The sequence below is a fragment of the Sinocyclocheilus anshuiensis genome, unplaced genomic scaffold (assembly GCF_001515605.1).
Source record: "Sinocyclocheilus anshuiensis isolate Anshui unplaced genomic scaffold, SAMN03320099.WGS_v1.1 scaffold696, whole genome shotgun sequence".
Classification (NCBI taxonomy): domain Eukaryota; kingdom Metazoa; phylum Chordata; class Actinopteri; order Cypriniformes; family Cyprinidae; genus Sinocyclocheilus; species Sinocyclocheilus anshuiensis.
This window is the reverse complement of record NW_015558576.1, coordinates 147,946-168,093: the sequence shown is the minus strand read 5'-3', so window position 1 is coordinate 168,093 and position 20,148 is coordinate 147,946. Positions and strand designations below refer to the sequence as shown.

Sequence of the window (20,148 nt, the reverse complement as noted above, 5' to 3'; positions counted from 1 at the left end):
AGTGCATCCCCCCACCGCCCAACTCAGGCCGGGGAGCCCTCCGGCCTGCAGCCCCCCCCTCCATTTCTGGAGAGGAAGTCGGCTACCGCCATCTGTGCACCCGGCCTGTGGACCACCTTGAACTTAAAGGGTTGTAATGCCAGATATCAACGGGTGATCCGCGCGTTGGTATCCTTCATGCGGTGGGGCCACTGCAGGGGCGCGTGGTCCGAACAGAGGGTGAACTCCCGACCGCAGTGTTCACTCGCACTGGAGATGCAGTCACATCTTTATGCTACGGAAAGCGCTAAGGTAGCGTTCATCATATCACTGCTGACGGGGCGAGCACTTCAATGGGCAGAGACCATCTGGTCCCAAGCTGGTACAGTAACTAAATCCCTTGATACTTTTATGACACATTTCCGTGAAGTGTTTGGTAAACCCGTAGGCGATACCTCTGTCTGTGACCAGTTATATCACCTCCGTCAGTGGTCTCTGTCGATAAATGACTACGCCCTGAGATTCAGCACCCTCGCAGCATCCAGCGGCTGGAATGAGCGCGCACTTCTAACCACTTACCGGCAGGGACTGGAGCCGAAGGTTCAACTTCAGCTCGCAGCCTATGACGATTTCTATGGCTTGGAACGGTTTATACAGCTTTCCATCTGCTGCGCAACTCGCATGCAATCCTGCATTTCAGCACATCAACTCTCACCATACACTCCACTCCTTCGTCGGCCAGACACCATCAGCCCTCCAGAACCAGGTCAGGAACCCATGCTAGTGGACGGCACTCGACTCTCCCCTTGGGAGCGGCAGAGACGGCTGAGCCAGAGCTTGTGTTTGTACTGTGGAGCTGGAGGGCATGTGATCGCGGCATGCCCCATTCGCCCGCCACGACCTACGGTGAGTGTCATCAAGCCGTCAATAGTCAATATACAACCCCTCACCACTGTTGTAAAACTTACTGCCTCCGGTATCTCCTTTCCAGTACACGCCCTCCTCAACTCTGGCTCAGCCGGGAACTTCATCTCCGGAAATCTCTTCCGCCAACTCCATTGTAACAAAGTTCGTAGTGGCACTAACTGACATTCACGACAAGCCGCGCACCACCTGCGCACATTCTCGTGAATGCCCGGCCAAAAGAATCGGGCCATTAACCGGTTCAAAGTTGCTGCCTGTCCCAAATGTCCTGCCATAGGATTACAATGAGCCGCCTGGAAAAGCATTTCCCGACGGCTTTTAGGAACTAACAACTGGGTTGTATCTTGTTTTGTCTGAGCGTCTTGGGTCACTCGATACAACCTATCTTTTAAAATAACAAAATAAGGATAAGAAGGGGGCCACTGTTATGCCCCCTTCAGTGACGTGTTCTGCCCGAAGAAGGCCTCCCAGTTACCTCCGCACCGGCCATGGGACTGTGCCATTGATCTGATACCGAGTGAGCCAGTGCCCCATGGAAGAACTTATCCCTTGTCACTCCCGGAACAGAAGGAGGAGAACATCGAAGAGGCTTTACAGCAAGGTTACATTCGCCCTTCCACGTCCCCTGCTGCTTCCAGTTTCTTCTTCGTGGCCAAGAAGGACGGGGGTTTGAGGCCCTGCATCGACCACGACAGGAGTCGGAGGCGTACTTTCTCAGCAGCAGAGGACATCAGCCAAACTCCATCCATGTGCCTTCTCACGCAAACTCAACCCGGCGGAGAGGAATTATGACATCGGCAACAGGGAGCTCCTGGCTATCAAGCTAGCCCTAGAGGAATGGAGGCATTGGTTGGAGGGAGCACATCACCCATTCTGCGTCCTCACTGACCATAAGAACTTGCAGTATTTACGAGACGCCAAGAGACTAAATCCTCGCCAGGCAAGATGGGCTCTCATCTTCACTAGGTTTAATTTCACCATTTCCTATCCCATTATCCCCAAGGAAATCTTCGTAAGCCCCATCCAATGGAAGGATAACCCAGTCACCTCCACCAATGCTTCCACGCCCACTCCGCCGGGTTGCCCACCAGGAGTGCAATACGTCCCCAGAGCACAACGCACTTCCCTGATTCACTCAGTTCACACCTCTCTGGGCACTGGCCATCCAGGGGCCAACAGCACGCTGAGATCATGTTTAATAACATCTTCAGATATTACGGAATTCCTGAAGACATTGTCTCAGGCCGTGGCCCACAGTTCATCTCCAGGGTATGGAAGGCATTCTTCTCCCTCCTAGGTGTGACCATAAGCCTCTTCTCAGGTTACCATCCCCAATCCAATGGGAAGACGGAGAGGAAAATTCAGGAAATCGGGCGTTTCCTTCGAACCTTGAAGGTTATGGGCCAGAGGAACGTTCATGGGTTCCCAGAGTTGACATCCTTGACCCCACGCTGCTGGAAGCCTTCCACTCCACGCATCCAGATCGCCCTGGGCCTCGAGGAAGAGGTAGACCACCACACCGTCGGGGTTTTCGGCCCTCAGGAGCGGGCCGTGGAGGGGGGGACTGTCACAGATCGGCCAGGCTCAACCACCTCCCAATCACAGTGAACACCATCACCTGAGTTCTAATCACACGCATCTGTCACGGATCAACAATCACCCTCAGCTCCCATATAAAAGCACACACCTCACTTCACTCCAGTGTTGTCACAGATCGGCCAGGCTCAACCACCTCCCAATCACAGAGAACACCATCACCTGAGTTCTAATCACACGCACCTGTCACGGATCAACAATCACCCTCAGCTCCCATACAAAAGCACACACCTCACTTCACTCCAGTGTCCGATCTCGTTTCATCGAAGTGGACTCTCTCTCTCTCTGATATCCTTACTAGATACTTAGAAAGACTTTACCTGCCTGTGATACTTACCTCCTGTGTTTCCTCCAGTGTGTTCTCCTGTGTTCCGTTCCCTAGTCCGTTCCTGTCATCTGCTCCGTGGATTCCCCATGTACCCATCAACTGAGGTGTGTGCAGTCCTCTGTCTCCCTTCCACGATCTCCTGTGAGGACCCTATACGGGGTATATACTACCTTCAGGCCCGTTACCATAGTTCATATTCTCACCTGCCCTATCCATCCGCACCCCTTGCTGAAAATAAACATTGTTGTACTTTTCTAACCCTCTGTGTGAGTCTCCTTCCGTAACACTAATGGCATATCAATACAATTCATTTGGGTTCCTGCCCATGTTGGTGAGGAAGGGAATGAGAAGGTGGATATTCTGGCTAAACAAACTCTAAAATTAAAACAGGTAGATCTACAAGTTCCATTAAGCAACGCAGAAGCTAAAGCACATCAGGTAATATGCGCAATCAGTATGGCAGGTATACTGGGATGGTATTGAAACAGGTAGACATTTATATAATATACAAAAACAAGTTGGTGTTGGGAGGAGGGAGAACAGGAACCGAAATGAAGGGAATATTATAACTCGTCTGAGAATAGGTCACACAGGACTTAATAGTACATTGTTTAAAATTGGCAAGCACCCAACTGGGGAATGTATTTATTGTAGTCAGCAAGAGTTGAACATGTACTGCTTCATTGTAGGAAATACAACAAAGAAATATGTCATTTTATTCAGTCATTAAAGAAGGTTGATCACAAAGACTTTTCTATAGCAGGTATTCTAGGGGAAAAGGCTATATATGATTACATCAAGTTTATTAAAGAAACGAAGTTAAGTAAAATAATTTAGTTTTTATATATTTTTTTCCTGCATTATGTCAATCCCATAAGCACATACTCTGTTCCACACTCCAGTCCAGTCGGTGGCAGTGTTGCCAATTTAGCTACTTTGTAGCTAGATTTAGCGACTTCCCCGCCCCTTTTGAGACTTTTTTCAAAAGTTTAGGGACAAATATAGCAACTTCTTGAACAAATCTTATCTAAGTTCTCATCTTGCCCACTGATCTACGTTCATCTTTATATAGATCAGTGAATTTGCCATTGTGATGTCATCTAGGGACATTTAGCTACCAGTTTTAGCTACTTTCAATTGAAAGCAGTTGGCAACACTGGTCGGTGGCAGTAATGCACCTACAAGTTGGTTTGCCAACCGCCAATAAACACCAAGGAAGAAGAAGAAGAAGAACTTGTGACTTCCGTAAAAAGGTGACATCAGAACTACTCAGTCACCACCCCGAGAACTGCCCACAGTCCCACTCTCCTTTTGCCAAACCCCCAGACAACATCGCGTCCATGCAATTGCTGAGCAACAACAACATGGAAACATGTCGAGAAAACACTGTTCAGTCTGGATGTCAGGAAACTACATAATTTCACAGTAGGGCTGTGACGGTCGCCGTGACAATCACGTCAACCATTGTCTATTGCCACAACTGGAATCATTTCCATTCATGTCACCCATCCGCATTTGTACAAGTGTCTTCTAGTTCACGTGATCGCAAACGCTCGGCTGGTCAGGTTTGTATTTACAGCATTCAGTGTTTGAAAAAACAAACAAACATGAATTACCATTCTAAAACATGCTGTTGTAAGTGCGTTTGAGGAGGTGGTTGGTTGTCTCTTGTTGTCGCCGATTCGGAGTCTGAGTTCGGCTCAAACATGTAAGGCCGGATAACATTTCCCCAGCAGTGTGACCATCATTACCTGTGTTTCTATTGACCTTACTTGTGAGTATCACCAATCCACAGCAGGCTACAGCATATATGTGTCCGTGCGTCACTCAGAAAACAACAGGCCAATCAGAAGAGAGGCTCATGAATATTAATTAGACTGGCCAAAATCGACCTGTTCTTTGCAAAGCTCCTGAGAGAGGAGCTGTAAAAATATATTGAGATGGTTTTTGGTACTTATACCGCAAATATATATTCTTAAGGACATCAAGACTTAAAATAAAACTCTAGAAAGGTGTAAAATATGTGACCTTTAAATTCTGCTCTGCACCTCACACAAAACTACTGTATTTCACCAGAGAGGACTGCGGCTGCAACACATCGTCATTTGGATTACTTTTGATACTGCTTTTGACATTTTTGCAATAAATAAATGATTGTAATCTGTCATGTTTTTCTTATACTGTACAGAAATAGTTATGTTTAAGTTTAGAGGTAGGAGTGGGATTAGCGACTATAAAAATATTTGTAATGCTATATTGTTACTAAAATGGTTATTTTCCTGCATATTTCGGTTAATTGTGTTTTATATCCTTTTATGTTCCCTATAAAATAGGTAGGTTAAGGTTTAGAGGTAGGTTAAGGGGTCTAAAAATATAAATCACTTATTGATAAAATGATAAAAATGCATATTCGCTAAAAATGGGTAGGTTTAGGTGTGGGGATAGGTTAAGGGGTCTACAAATCTAAATCGCTTATTGATAAAATTATAAAAATGCACTGATACGAATATCTTAATGATTTAAAAAAGGTATGTAAATATTTTAAGTTTTTTAGCTAAAAATACATAGCGATTTGTACGTTTTAATACGTCTAAATTGTAAGTTTTAGCATCAATAAAAACATACAAAAATGGACGTTTTGTGCTTGTAAATTTTACGTATTAATACCTACATATAAACAATGAGACCAGGCTGGTAAATCATGTGCTGCCCCTCCAAATGATTTATATTTTGTTCTTATGAGAATTATTAGCCAACATAACACTTGTTCACATTCTAAGTACAACTTTTATAGCATGCAAGTAATGATTAACCCGTTTAATCCCACCAGTCACAATTGTGACAGTAAAGGTTTTCATTCATAAAGCTCTAAAAATCTTACAGACTGAAAAGGTCTCAATTAATTATGTGCAGTTTCACATGGTTAGTGCAAATTGTCACATGACCAGAGCAGTTTATTTCCTGCTTGCACGATGAGATGATGATAACTGCATCAAAGCTCCTAAACAAAGGCTAGTAAAACATGTTAACAAAGATATGACAAAGATTTTTGATACCGATACTTTTATTTTTGGTACTTGCCGATACCGAGTACTAATCACGCGCTTTGCTGTAATAATGCAGGGAACCACTCGTTATAAATCTCCTAACTGTGATATTTTCAGAAATAGATGTCGCATTTTTTTCATCTGAAACGTGCTGCGATTTATATTCCAAAGCCACTCATATAATGCAGAAACACTCAAGCAAGCAAGACACGTGCAACGCGTGCACGTATTTGTACTGATGCAGAATTTCACACAGGCTGCTAGATTCACTTTCACCAGAAAGTCGTGTATGCCTAAGGTTAAAAATAAATGATGTTTATAGTGAATGCCCCTATAAATGGTCTTATTTTTACGATTTCGTTTTAATCTAAATTATGCGTGTGCTGAGTGAACATCAAAGATCACACAACAGAATTGCACGCTCTCTCTCTCTCCTTACCGTTAAGTGCATTGTTTTACTTACTTGTTTTTGACATATCCGACCGAACTACAAACTTTCCAATGATGTCTGTGAGAAAGGTATATTCACTCGACAAGTTCACGCATCTGCGCCACCGCGCCGTCTGAATATGGCACTTAACACATGCTGTGTGGTATCGGCATTTGGTATCGGGGCATTTTAACGAGTACGAGTACAGGAGCTCTGTATCGGTATCGGTGCATCCCTATTATTAATATATGAATTCACAATTATTAAGTTTTGTTGAGCGTTGTCATAGAATGAGTAAACATGTTGATGGTCACAATTGTGACCGGTGGGATAACAGTGAATTTAGGTATAGATATAAATCCAATTGTTAGTGAAGGGTGCACTAAAATGTTGCAATGACAAAATATTGCACTAAATTAAAAGTTCAAATGTTACAAATAAGTTACAATATTGATGTTGTAATACTGGTAGCACTAATGTAACAATTTTATGATATATGTTACAATAAAATAACAATTTTGAAATACGTTGATGGTTGTATTTTTTTGTATTTTATCTCAGTATTCCTATCAGTGTTGTATAAGGGTTTTTATGCATAATAGTAACCCTAGAATGTGATCAAACAGTTTAAAATAGCTGTACTGGGATATATACAAATTTTGATGACTGCAGAAATGTTAATTCAGTATACACATTATCCCACCGGTCATAATTGTGACTGACCATAAAACAGTTTTCACACACTTTTCCAAAAAAAAATAAAATAAAAAATTATTATTTCAAGGTAGGGCTGCACGATGAATCGAAATTAAATCGAAATCGCGATTAGAAAGAAGCTGTGATGGTCATGCATATCTTTCAGTGAAGCACGGTTCTGTGATCAGCAGTAAATCTCCACCCAAAGGCCAGAGGGCGCTCTCGCACGGAAAGTCCAAATATGCCTCGCAGAAGAAACCCAGGAAATACCTATAGCAGTAGCTGGATAAACAGAAGATTGAACTGCTTTTATTGATTCAACATGACTAATAAACACACAACTACGGCAATATATGGTTTATCTGAGTTCTTACTATTATAATTTTCATTATAATAAAGTATATTTATAATGCAATGTCTTTACTGCTTAGAATACTATGAAATGTGTACCTTATTCTGTGTAAGAAGCCACATCATCTCAGGATTTATTTCAAACACTCGATTGACGTTATGAAGTGAGTTTGAAGTAAAAACAACATCTTATTAAATCTGTATTTTCACGTGCTTTCAGATGGAGCAACATTTACTACACAGAGCCGTAGTCACTGAGAAGCTACGCAAACAATTTCTTCAATTTCATAATTGCGCAATAATATCGTCTGCGATTTTTTTGCATAACTTGTCAGTGAACTACAGTTCTGTGTAGTAAATGCTGCTCCATCTGAAAGCAGGTGATGGAGATTTACTGCAGATTACAGAACCGGCTTTACTGACAAAATGCAATCGCATTCAATTAATCGTGCAGCCCTATTTCAAGGGTTACTAATGACACATCATTTGGATATTTTCATGTCCGGAAAAAGATTTGGGATTAAATGGGTTAAGTAAAAATGTGCTCATCTATGTTTCCATCCAAAGATTTGAATTTAACTTGTGCGCAAAACTGGAATATCACATAAAACATTTGCGAATAAAGCACCATTTCCATTCAACGAGTCAAAGAGAACAAAATCATCACTTCCTGATAAACTGGCACTAAATATCATTAAGAAAAGTAGGAGAAGCCACTTAATTTAATAATTTTCATATATGATGAATGACTTGGGCCTCAGAGAGAGCAGACAAAACACAATAAATGCTGCCATTGCTTTCGGAGGTGGACGCCTGCTGTTTGGGAATTCAGTCGTGTAAGACAATTATACAGAAATACTTTTATGACAGACTTTGCTCAGGTTTTTCAGAACAACCAAAACAAAATCAGTCTGCTGATTAGTCAAGTTATCCCATCCCATCCTGCAAGGTCACATGTCTTTTTTGATACGCATGGTGGAATTTATTCAGCAAATGTGTTTCCATCGTAGTTTATGCATTTTTTTTTCTTATCAGGTAAAAAGTTTCTCCTACTCAATTGTGCGCATAAGTTTTTTATACGTTTTTTTTTTTTTTAGAATTTATCTGCATCTTGGCGTTTCCATCCAGCATTTTTAATGCAATATTCTAAAATGTACATAAAATAAGTAAATGGAAACAGCTACTGACATTAGCACAGTTACAGGTTGTTGAGAGCAACGCCATTTTATCTCATGTAGCCATAGCCTAACCAGAAGGTCTACACTTCAGCATAATGGTAACCTCAAAATTCGACAAACTCTTTTAAATGTCAAATATAACTGAACAGCAAACTTTAATAGGTCTTTCCCTTTACTAAAAATTACACATTAAACAGCATTTAAACAGCACAATTTCAACATTTATTCTCCTGATCTATCCCTATGCAAAGCATGCTGGGAACTAGAAATCCACTGCCCAGTTTCAGTCAATGCAACGTAATTGATTCATGTAGCCCCAACACAAATGGTTTAAGTTTTAAAAATGTAATTTCATTTAACATAATAAAATTGAGTGCAAATGACAACTGAGTAAAAAACGTCTCAGGTTACTTATGTAACCATGGTTCCCTGAAGATCGCTCTTACCACAAAAATGCACGCTTCAAACAAAACAGTCAATGAAGACGAAGAAGAGAATGATGTGTGCTCCCGGCGCCTATTTATACTGTAGTCACACCGGTAGTGACGTCATGGCTGTCGCCGGCCAACGAGTTGGTGTTTTTTCAATGTATGCTTCAGACACGGGTCACGACGAGGCGTTCACCATAGCGACCCCTAGAGGACGCAGTTCGAAGTTCCCATGAAAGGGAACTAAAGATTTGTGTTGTTTTAACTTATTTCAAGTAAACTGAGCAACTAAAATTATTTAATTGTGTAAAATAAAATAATTGAGTGGAAAAATGCAAGCAATGTTCAGAGAAGCATTCCTAACTATCTGGTCAGTAAAGGCCATGTAGACTCAAGGAATCTCGAGGTTCCAGTGTTCAAAACTATACCTTTTTTGAGTTTTCTGTCAATGCCACAGAGGCTGACATTCTGTAAAACAGAATCTCCTATGGTCAGGATGCTTAGTGGATGACACTGAAGACAAGTTGCCACTGCAAGTTATTCATTCATTCATTTAATGTATTATTTACAGTTTTTCTCAATCAATTTGACACATTTCTCCAAACTCAGGTCACTGTTCTCAAAACAGTTAACACAGTGGTCTGAATACTTTGTAATTGTCTTAAACAGATTTTACGTTTATTTGTACGTTTTCATTCATTTCATACAAATTACAAATCATGCAAATAATTTTCTCAAAACAATGGGCACAAAACTCTCAAATGTTTTCACAATAGTCCATACAGCCAAACAAAACTTTAATGTATTAAGAAAACACAATTGCAACATTATTTATTGGTTTTACACTAATCACAAAAATCTATGTACAATTTTTCCAAACACAACAAAGCTCTTTCATTTGTTAATTTTTCAGTTGCACTTGGTATGTTCTCAATTAGCCCCAAATTGATAACTACTAAATTAGTAATTCAAACAACACAGGAAATGCAGATTTCCTAATTGTTTACACATTTATCTTTATTACAACAATTGTAAGAAGACATGAACGAAGAGGAAGGGGAGGGAGGATAGGTAGAGGGTACAGACGGGTTTCAAATGATATCAGAGCCACCCTGATTGACCATGTTATAAATCATGGTGGTCTCTACTTCAGAGAAGCTGGCCAGAGAGTTCAGCCAAACATAAATCGATCAACAGTGGCTTCAATTATCTGTGCATTTCAGAGGGAAAACTAGTAAGTAGCTCTACCATTCTGGTTATATGACTCTAGTCTAGAGTCTTGTCCATTTCTAGTTCTGTTCTCTACTGTAAATGTTTCTACTTGTTCAATTTTTGTTCAGAATTGAAGTTTGAGAACATTTTGGTGGATGAACAAGACTATTTTCAAATGAACAAGAACATGCCATTGTTGACATGGTGGTCCAAAACAACACAATCCACCTCAAAGTAATCCAGCAAAGAATAATACAGAACAATCAACTATTTTATAATATTCATCAATGCAGTCTTGCCATAACTGATTGTGTTCTAAGAAGAAATGCCATCCGGATGAAGCAAATATACAAAGTGCCATTTGAGAGTAACTCTGATAGAGTGAAGGAGTTGCGATTCCAGTTTGTTCAGTTATGTGAAAGCCACACAATTACTGCACATTTACTGTAAAAAAAGAAATATATATATTTCCTGGAGATTATATGTCCATATACAATTACACTCTGGAAAAAATCAGTCATCTCTATGTATACAGTAATGCTGTGTCAAAGTGGGAGAACTCAATGTTCTGCGACATTTTCTTTTTTCCTTTTTAAACTCTAGAGGATTTTGGAGTTGGAAATTTCGTAGTTATCTGGGACAAGGTCCAATTTCATCATTCAGCACTGTTGCAAGGGTGGTTTGAACATCACCCACATTTCAGAATGGGGTTCCTTCCTCCATATTCTCCTTTCCTGAATCCAATTGAGGAGTTCTTCTCTTGGAGATGGAAAGTCTACGATCGCAACAACCAAGTGAGTCTTCTTCAAGCAATGAAAGAGGCCTGTGGAGATGTTGAGGCAGAAGCTTGTCAAGGATGGATTCAACATTCATGCCATTTTTCCCACGATGCATGGCTCGTGAGAATATACATTGTGATGTAAATGAAATTCTTTGGCCAGATGTAATTGAGAGGCATGATCAATAAAGTTAATTGTTTTAGTGATTGCAGTGCATTCATTCATTCATTCATTCATGCATTAATTTTTTTGTCAGAAACTCATTGAAGAACTTTGCGATAAACATGTATTTTCATTAGCTTATTTGTGCATCTACCACTGAATACAGTTCTCTATTGATTATAAACCGGAACCGGGAACACTTCCCATAATACCCAATAAACGTAATCGCATCTACGGTGTAAGAAGAATACCATCTATGATAACATTATTATGTTTCTTATTCCAAGGTCATCATAGCCACCTGGATCCAGTCTGTATCTAGATTAGATGGTCACTGTAGTCACCCGGAGACTATGACAACTAGATGAGCCCTAGAGAGAGATCCCCTGTGTAGACCTCATCAATTAGATGGCCATTGGCACAAATCCCCAGCAAAGACCACGAGAACTGATGAGTCCTCTGCACAGACCCTTTGGTCAGCTCTGACTCTTTCACCATGTGATGTATTCAATCTTTAAGCGGAAGGAACTGGATCGATGTTCTGAAAGATGCCAGTCCACAATCTTGTGTTGCAGCCTGGAATGCAACCACACCATGTTGGTTTGACAAATTATAAACAAATGATAATTTTTTTAGCTGCACATTTCTGTACCTTATTTTCTCATTTTATTATAAGACAGGTTTGTTATAACAATTTAACCATGCTTTAAAAACAAAAGAAAACAACTGAGATTTCGACAGAGTCCAAACAAAGCCACAGCAGAACAGCGTCCTCTACAAGCAACACAAGGAAGCCTTTCATATTGAATGATTCACTTTATTCTTCACTGAATGAACCAGCCATTTGAATGATTTAATGTCTTACTCTAAAGATAGAAACTTAAGATACTTGTTAATTTTCATATTGTTGCTATATTCAAACTTTATATATTTAAAACATTAATATGATCATGTTATGCAATTATATATGTAGCTATGTAAATAAACACAATATGCAAATAAATCATTGTGTATATCAAATCCACCTGGCCTCTGTAACTGTCTCCTCTGTAACACTATAGTTTTCATTAATCAGTAGTCAAATCTAGCCTAGTCAATGCAAAAACATTACATTCATTCAAAATTAATTTACCAATTTACTCATTTAATGTTAATGGATTGCCAGGTAGGCATACAGCAGTGACAGACAGATACATATAGCATTGTCAACCTTTTTATTTGGACAGTGTATGATTTCTATTAACATTACAGAATAGAACATGATCAATATTATCTTTCAACGTTCAATTTAAATAATTGTAATTGCACAAACTATGTAGGCTACAATTTCAATTTGTTTATTGTGAAATAACTCAACCATTTATGTTTTTCTTTTCTCTGTCCTCTGATAAGCATTGGTCAGGGCTGCCATTCCCAACAGCTTTAATGCTTTCTTATGATACTTTTGGGAAACGCAGCCCTGTTTGAATGCACTGTCAGCAGTGAGTGAATGCTCTCTGTGATTGATTGGTTCTGTCTTGCAACATTTGCGTGTGTTCAGATGAGCAGGAAAATAGTTCTATCCTACACAATTACTCGCTAACAAGGGTTATTCGTCCAATTCAATGCTTATTGTACGCATTATTATTATTATTATTTTTTTGTTAAATAAACAAAACCACTGGTAAAAAAAAAACGCACCTTAGTATCGATATTTTTGTTTGAGTATCGATACTTTCGATACTCGCGTCAGTATCGATATATTGATACTTCGGATCGATACGGCCATCCCTACTTTCAAGATGCATGTCGCGTTCGGTTACGACAGTCAAGGCGATGAAACTCTCTCCGAGAGCGCACAGTTGAAGTTTAAAACTGTTAAAAGAAAAGGCTCAATAAACTACAGAACAGATTTAATACACTACGCATCAATATCTCTTCTTTCTGCTTTGAACTTTTCTATGCGGAGCGCTGCGCGCTTTGACTCCGTGTTGCTTCAAGCGCATCATTCTGCGCACAGGATGGGCATAAGCGCTTTGTGTCGCTCCTTTCATACTGTACACTCTCTACGAGAGCGCACAGTAAATTTACTTTACAACTGTTAAAGGCTCAATAAACTACAGAACAGATTTAATACACTACGCATCAATATCTCTTCTTTCTGCTTTGAACTTTTCTATGCGGAGCGCTGCGCGCTTTGACTCCGTGTTGCTTCAAGCGCATCATTCTGCGCACAGGATGGGCATAAGCGCTTTGTGTCGCTCCTTTCATACTGTATTATAATACTTAAATGATAGGGCAGAACAAGAAAGGCTATTAATAATCTAATGAATGACTCATTCATTCATAGGACAGAACAAGAAAGGCTATTAATAATCTAATGTATAGCACAGTAATGGAGGCAACAACATATGATAGATAGGATTGGTACCGAGAACCGTGGATTTTCACTGGTATTGGTACCGAATACTGAAATTTTGGTACCGTGACAACACTAGATTTAATAAACTACGCATCAATATTTCTTTCCTTTGTGCTTTGAACTTCTTTATGCGGAGCTGCGCGCTGTGACTCAATGTTGCTTCAAGCGCATCATTCTGCGCACTGGATGCGCATAAGCGTTTTGTGCCGCTCTGTATTGGAGCTTTTCGTATTATATAATACTTTTGCGCAATGAAAGATTATTTATAGCGTTTCTTGTTCTGTCCTATAAGGCTATTAATAATCTAATGTATAGCACAGTAATGGAGGCAACAACATATGATAGATAGGACTCTTATCTATCATGTTGAGGTCTCATTACAGCTATACATTTAAAAGAAATGCATTTTAATGTTATAGTATATATTTATATATAAATAAATATATTTACTTGTTTTTTTATTAATGTATTTTACTACAATAAAAAGAACAATGTGTAACATTTTACCAGATTTAGTCCTATACACTTGTTCACTTATTTATTTCCCACTAATGTTATTTCACTAAAAGTTTACATTTTATAAAATTATTGTGCACTCGTGATTTTTCTAGAATGACCTATGTTGCTGGATTATCCACTAACAATTTATAATAGTATTATCTTCAGAGATTATGATTATATATTTTTTATTTGTTATTTTTCATTAAAATTATGTTGTCTATATTTGGTAGATTGTGTTTAACACACAAAAGAAGAGACGATCAGGTCAACACACAGAAGTACATTAATTCTACGTTGATTTAAAAAAAAAGTGCTGGTATCGGTATCTGTATCGACCGATACTCAATTTTTAGTATCGGATCGGTTCTAAAAAAAAATTGTATCGTTTTTTCATTTATTTTCATTTCATTTATTTATGATTATATATTTTTTATTTGTTATTTTTCATTAAAATTATGTTGTCTATATTTGGTAGATTGTGTTTAACACACAAAAGAAGTGACGATCAGGTCAACACACAGAAGTACATTAATTCTACATTGATTTAAAAAAATGTGCTGGTATCGGATCGGTATCTGTATTGACCGATACTCAGAATTTATAGTATTGGATCGGCTTGGTTCTAAAAAAAAACAATCGTTGCATCCCTAATTTATTATTTTTATTTATTTAGGATATATTTTTTCACATTCCGATTCCAATGTCTAAATATTCTTAAGAATAAAACATTTTTTGTTCTTTGAACAAGTGTACTTGTAGCATTATGCTATTATATTGTCATACTGTCATTAATCAGTGGCATAAAATGGTCTTAAAATGACAATAATATAATTTATCGTAATTAATTTTGGTCCAATATATCGCACAATAAAAATGATTTATCGTGACAGCCCTACACCCATGGACATCCTTTACCTCCTGTTCACCTCACACCAGCTTCAGACTGCCCAGGCTGTATTCGAACACTTACTACAATGATTGATCACTGATCAGAAACGTTATGTCTGTAGGGTTGGGTACCGAAACCCGGTGCCAATATTGCACCTATGAAACCGGTATGTACTAGAACCGAATCAGAATGCAGATTTCGGTGCCACTTAAATGCATGAGCGATCAATTGAAATATTTGTTCTCTGGTTCTCCGAAACGGACGTAAGGCTTACCGGCACCGCACGTGTAAAATAATTTCCCGACTGAGAAAATTAACGAACGCAATTCGGAAAGCTCTAATAATACAAATCCAACACATCTTTGTAGTAACACGAGTGTCCATGTTGTTTTCACATTCCGACGTAAAAGCACAACTTGGGAAATGAGAGCATCCGAGGAGCGCGTGAATGCAGCAATTACACTTGCTTTGATGGCAGCAGGTAGATACCGTTAGCTAGCTAAGCTAAACATTCTTAAATTAAAATGCTTAAAGCTAAACTTCCCTTGTAATGACTTGCAGTGAGAAGCGTTTCTCAACCTGTTGTCCAACAAAAGAGAACACTATAACGTTTTTACTCCACAACTGCTTCATTTAGTGATCTGATGTGGCTTCTTGTCACAGAATGAGGCAGAAAACATGGTCTATACTGTAAAAAGGCTATGTCGATTAGCAGTTAATTAAAAATATATTAATTATGATGAAAATACCAGCGATGGCTTGAATAACACCGACAAACTATACATTGTCACAGTCGAGTGTTTATTGTCTTTGTTATCTTCTGCTTACTCAGTTACAGCGATAGCAATGCCTTTGTCCATATTAGCAAAGAGTATAGGGATTTCCTGAGTCCTATTCCTTTTGTGATGCACATGTGGAGTTTATGCGCGAGGGCGCCCTCTGGCATCCAGTATGAATGAAACAGACATTAAATGTGACCCTGGACCTCAAAACCAGTCAAAAGGGTACATTTTTTGAAATTGAGATTTATATATCATCTGAAAGCTGAATAAAAAAGAGTTCCATTGCTGTATGGTTTGTTAGGATAGGACAATATTTGGCCGAGATACAACTATTTGAAAATCTGGAATATGAGGGTGCAAAAAAAAAATCAAAAATACTGAGAAAATCACCTTTAAAGTTGTCCAAATTAAGTTCTTAGCAATGCATATTACTAATCAAAAATTAAGTTTTGATATATTTACGGTAGGAAATTTACAAAATATCTTCATGGAACATGATCTTTACTTAATATCCTAATTATTTTTGGCATAAAAGAAAAATCGATAATTTTGACCCATACAATGTTTTTTTTGGCTATTTCTACAAATATACCCAAGCGACTTAAGACTGGTTTTGTGTTCCAGGGTCACAAATGTGTTTATATAATACAAATCCAACACATCTTTGTAGTAACACGAGTGTCCATGTTGTTTTCACATTCCGACGTAAAAGCACAACTTGGGAAATGAGAGCATCCGAGGAGCGCGTGAATGCAGCAATTACACTTGCTTTGATGGCAGCAGGTAGATACCGTTAGCTAGCTAAGCTAAACATTCTTAAATTAAAATGCTTAAAGCTAAACTTCCCTTGTAATGACTTGCAGTGAGAAGCGTTTCTCAACCTGTTGTCCAACAAAAGAGAACACTATAACGTTTTTACTCCACAACTGCTTCATTTAGTGATCTGATGTGGCTTCTTGTCACAGAATGAGGCAGAAAACATGGTCTATACTGTAAAAAGGCTATGTCGATTAGCAGTTAATTAAAAATATATTAATTATGATGAAAATACCAGCGATGGCTTGAATAACACCGACAAACTATACATTGTCACAGTCGAGTGTTTATTGTCTTTGTTATCTTCTGCTTACTCAGTTACAGCGATAGCAATGCCTTTGTCCATATTAGCAAAGAGTATAGGGATTTCCTGAGTCCTATTCCTTTTGTGATGCACATGTGGAGTTTATGCGCGAGGGCGCCCTCTGGCATCCAGTATGAATGAAACAGACATTAAATGTGACCCTGGACCTCAAAACCAGTCAAAAGGGTACATTTTTTGAAATTGAGATTTATATATCATCTGAAAGCTGAATAAAAAAGAGTTCCATTGCTGTATGGTTTGTTAGGATAGGACAATATTTGGCCGAGATACAACTATTTGAAAATCTGGAATATGAGGGTGCAAAAAAAAAATCAAAAATACTGAGAAAATCACCTTTAAAGTTGTCCAAATTAAGTTCTTAGCAATGCATATTACTAATCAAAAATTAAGTTTTGATATATTTACGGTAGGAAATTTACAAAATATCTTCATGGAACATGATCTTTACTTAATATCCTAATTATTTTTGGCATAAAAGAAAAATCGATAATTTTGACCCATACAATGTTTTTTTTGGCTATTTCTACAAATATACCCAAGCGACTTAAGACTGGTTTTGTGTTCCAGGGTCACAAATGTGTTTATAGCGCTAAATAATGGCCAATCCATTTTTAATTTTTTTATTTTAAGTATCGGTTAAGGCGATTTAAGTACAGTTTAAGTACAGTTTTTAAGTACAGTTTTAAAAGTATCGATTTGGCACAGGTATAAAAAAATAAAATAAAAAAAAACACGATACCCAACCCTATACAGTGGGTACGGAAAGTATTCAGACCCCCTTAAATTTTTCACTCTTTGTTATATTGCAGCCATTTGCTAAAATCATTTAAGTTAATTTTTTTTCCTCATTAATGTACACACAGCACCCCATATTGACAGAAAAACACAGAATCGTTGACATTTTTGCAGATTTATTAAAAAAGAAAAACTGAAATATCACATGGTCCTAAGTATTCAGACCCTTTGCTCAGTATTTAGTAGAAGCACCCTTTTGATCTAATACAGCCATGAGTCTTATTTTAGCAAATGGCTGCAATATAACAAAGAGTGAAAAACTGAAGGGGGTCTGAATACTTTCCACGGACACTGTATGTCTGGTGATATTTGTCTGTCTAAATGTCTTTTTTTTTTTTTAAGTTCTAAGCCCATAAACGGCTTAGGGGGTGAGGAACAATTAAAACAAATGTTGTATTTGATTTGAAGAGAGATTGTTTTTGAACATTTTCACAAAAATATTTCATGGCCCAAATCATGTTTTGTTGTATTTTGTCTTAACATGCCAAAAGAAAGAACAGGCCCTCTGCATACAAAACAAACAAATAAACAAACAAACAAAAAAAAAGCTGAGAAAATCACAAGTTCAAAATAAAAAGTTTTTGTCACAAGCTATGCCTGGATCTGATTCAGAATAATGATCAAAACATAGACAGAGTACATTGAAAATTAATTCTGTCCCCTCTTTTAGGATAAACTTGAGGTCCCGAGTGTTCTTAGAGTTTCTGTAGTGTTTTTATGCATTTGTTGATATCACTTTTTCAATAATAAATTCTCATATTTCTTATTTTTATATGGTGTCATTCTTTCTGGGGGTGAGGGGGGAAGAGCATGTGTGTGTGTGTGTGTGTGTGTGTGTGATATTCGTGGAAACAACATTGTTATAAAAACTGGAGGAAGTCTTTAATAATAAATTTTTTGTAGTTTTTAGTGAACCAATTAATGACATGAACAGTTATGCTAATCCAAGTAGCCTACTTAATTTAGCAAACAAGCTAATATTGCTTTGGTAAATTTTGTTGTTATTATTAATTAAATAAATATAGGTCTGTATTTCATATACATTTCCATTTGGAATCCAGAATCGGGCCAGTACCGGCTAATTGTATAATCTATGCTGGCGTGATTGTGGCCCGATGCCGGCAGTGTCGGCTCAGTTTCGGCAACCGGACTCGGGCCAGTGTACTCGGGCCGATTCTGGCGCGTCATTCACTCCCGTGATTCACAAGAGTCCGGCAACTGCATCCGGGCCGAGTTATTTCTTCCGGCATGCCGGATTTGGGCCGTTATTGGGCCAGATCTTTTTGGCTACCTGGTTGGCATATGTCCCATTCCCGGGTGCACCATGTGCTTGTTTATTAGTTCTTAACAGAAACATAGGAGGTAGTTCAGCCTTGCATATACAACTACAATTATATGTTAGACGAGATATGGTATGAGGTATGAGAAGAATAAAGACTTTTGTTATATCCAAGCAGTGATTAAATCTGTATCATGTTTGCTTTAGGGGTTTTAAATCTTCCAATGCCTAATTAATGATATTTTACCCCAAACATGACTGAGATTGAATGTCTGAGGTTGAATGTTGAAATGTCTGGGTTTGTAGTACTATTGTCTGTCTATCAAATTAACTCAAAAAAGAGAATTTGAATCACCAGGATCCCAAAAACAGGTGCTATTGAACACGCAAAGCTGCTAAGTGATGGAAGTTCGTAGGGATGGGCGATTTTCTCGATTAATTCGAATTATTTTTTTTGCCACGATTTTATTTTTTAGAAATCAAGGAATCACGGTTTTGAATATAAATATTACCAAATGTTAGAATTAGACACTTTGACAATATGCCGGTGATAACAGTAAAGAGAAAAGCGATCCAACCGCATGTCGGCACACGTGATTAACAGCTCACGTGTGACGCGCTCTGTGAAGGACCATAGTAGCGCTAAGAGCCATTCACACAGAATGCGCTTTTGTGTTGACAAAGATGCGACGCAAGTAGTGGAATAGGTAAAACATGCAAGAAGATGGGGGTGAACTTCTTTTAACTTGAGCGCAGTGTTTTTAGAAAGTCGTTTCATTCATGAGACAGACACTGCAAGAGACGCGAGCGCAACAGACAAACACATCCACGTTTACACAGAAAACACAATGGAAAAGCAGCGCGATCGAATAAAAAACCTGTAAAGAACTACTACTGTATGTCTGATATTTCATGTTTGCATCATGGTGACAGACTGAAAGCTGCTGTTGTTTTTAAAGAACATTTATAGTTAATAATAGTCTACTGGTGTTATACCTTCAGTCATTTTGAATTTTAATTACCTTGACTTTTGAGATTTTCTAAAATAATTTTCCTCGTATTATTTCTGAACACACAAGTGTGTACAATATGTAGTTGTAGTGTTTGCATCTTTTCTGCAAAGATATTTAACAAGTGATTTGTTTTAACATTTACATCATGTTGACAACTTCATGTGTGCTGCACTTGGAGTAGAATTTTATTTAACTAAAGGGTAACTAAAGAAAAAGTAACTTGAATCATGTTGTAGT

The 20,148-nt window shown here is 38.3% G+C and overlaps 1 long non-coding RNA gene across 1 annotated transcript in view; it reads left to right on the top strand.

Moving 5' to 3' along the window:
* Positions 1-14,277: 14,277 nt before the first annotated feature.
* LOC107679697 (uncharacterized) overlaps positions 14,278-20,148 on the top strand; it is a 17,983-nt gene continuing 12,112 nt past the window's right edge. Inside the window, exon 1 of the long non-coding RNA XR_001633081.1 lies at positions 14,278-14,396. This is a non-coding gene — a long non-coding RNA (uncharacterized LOC107679697). The remainder of the gene's footprint in view (positions 14,397-20,148) is intronic.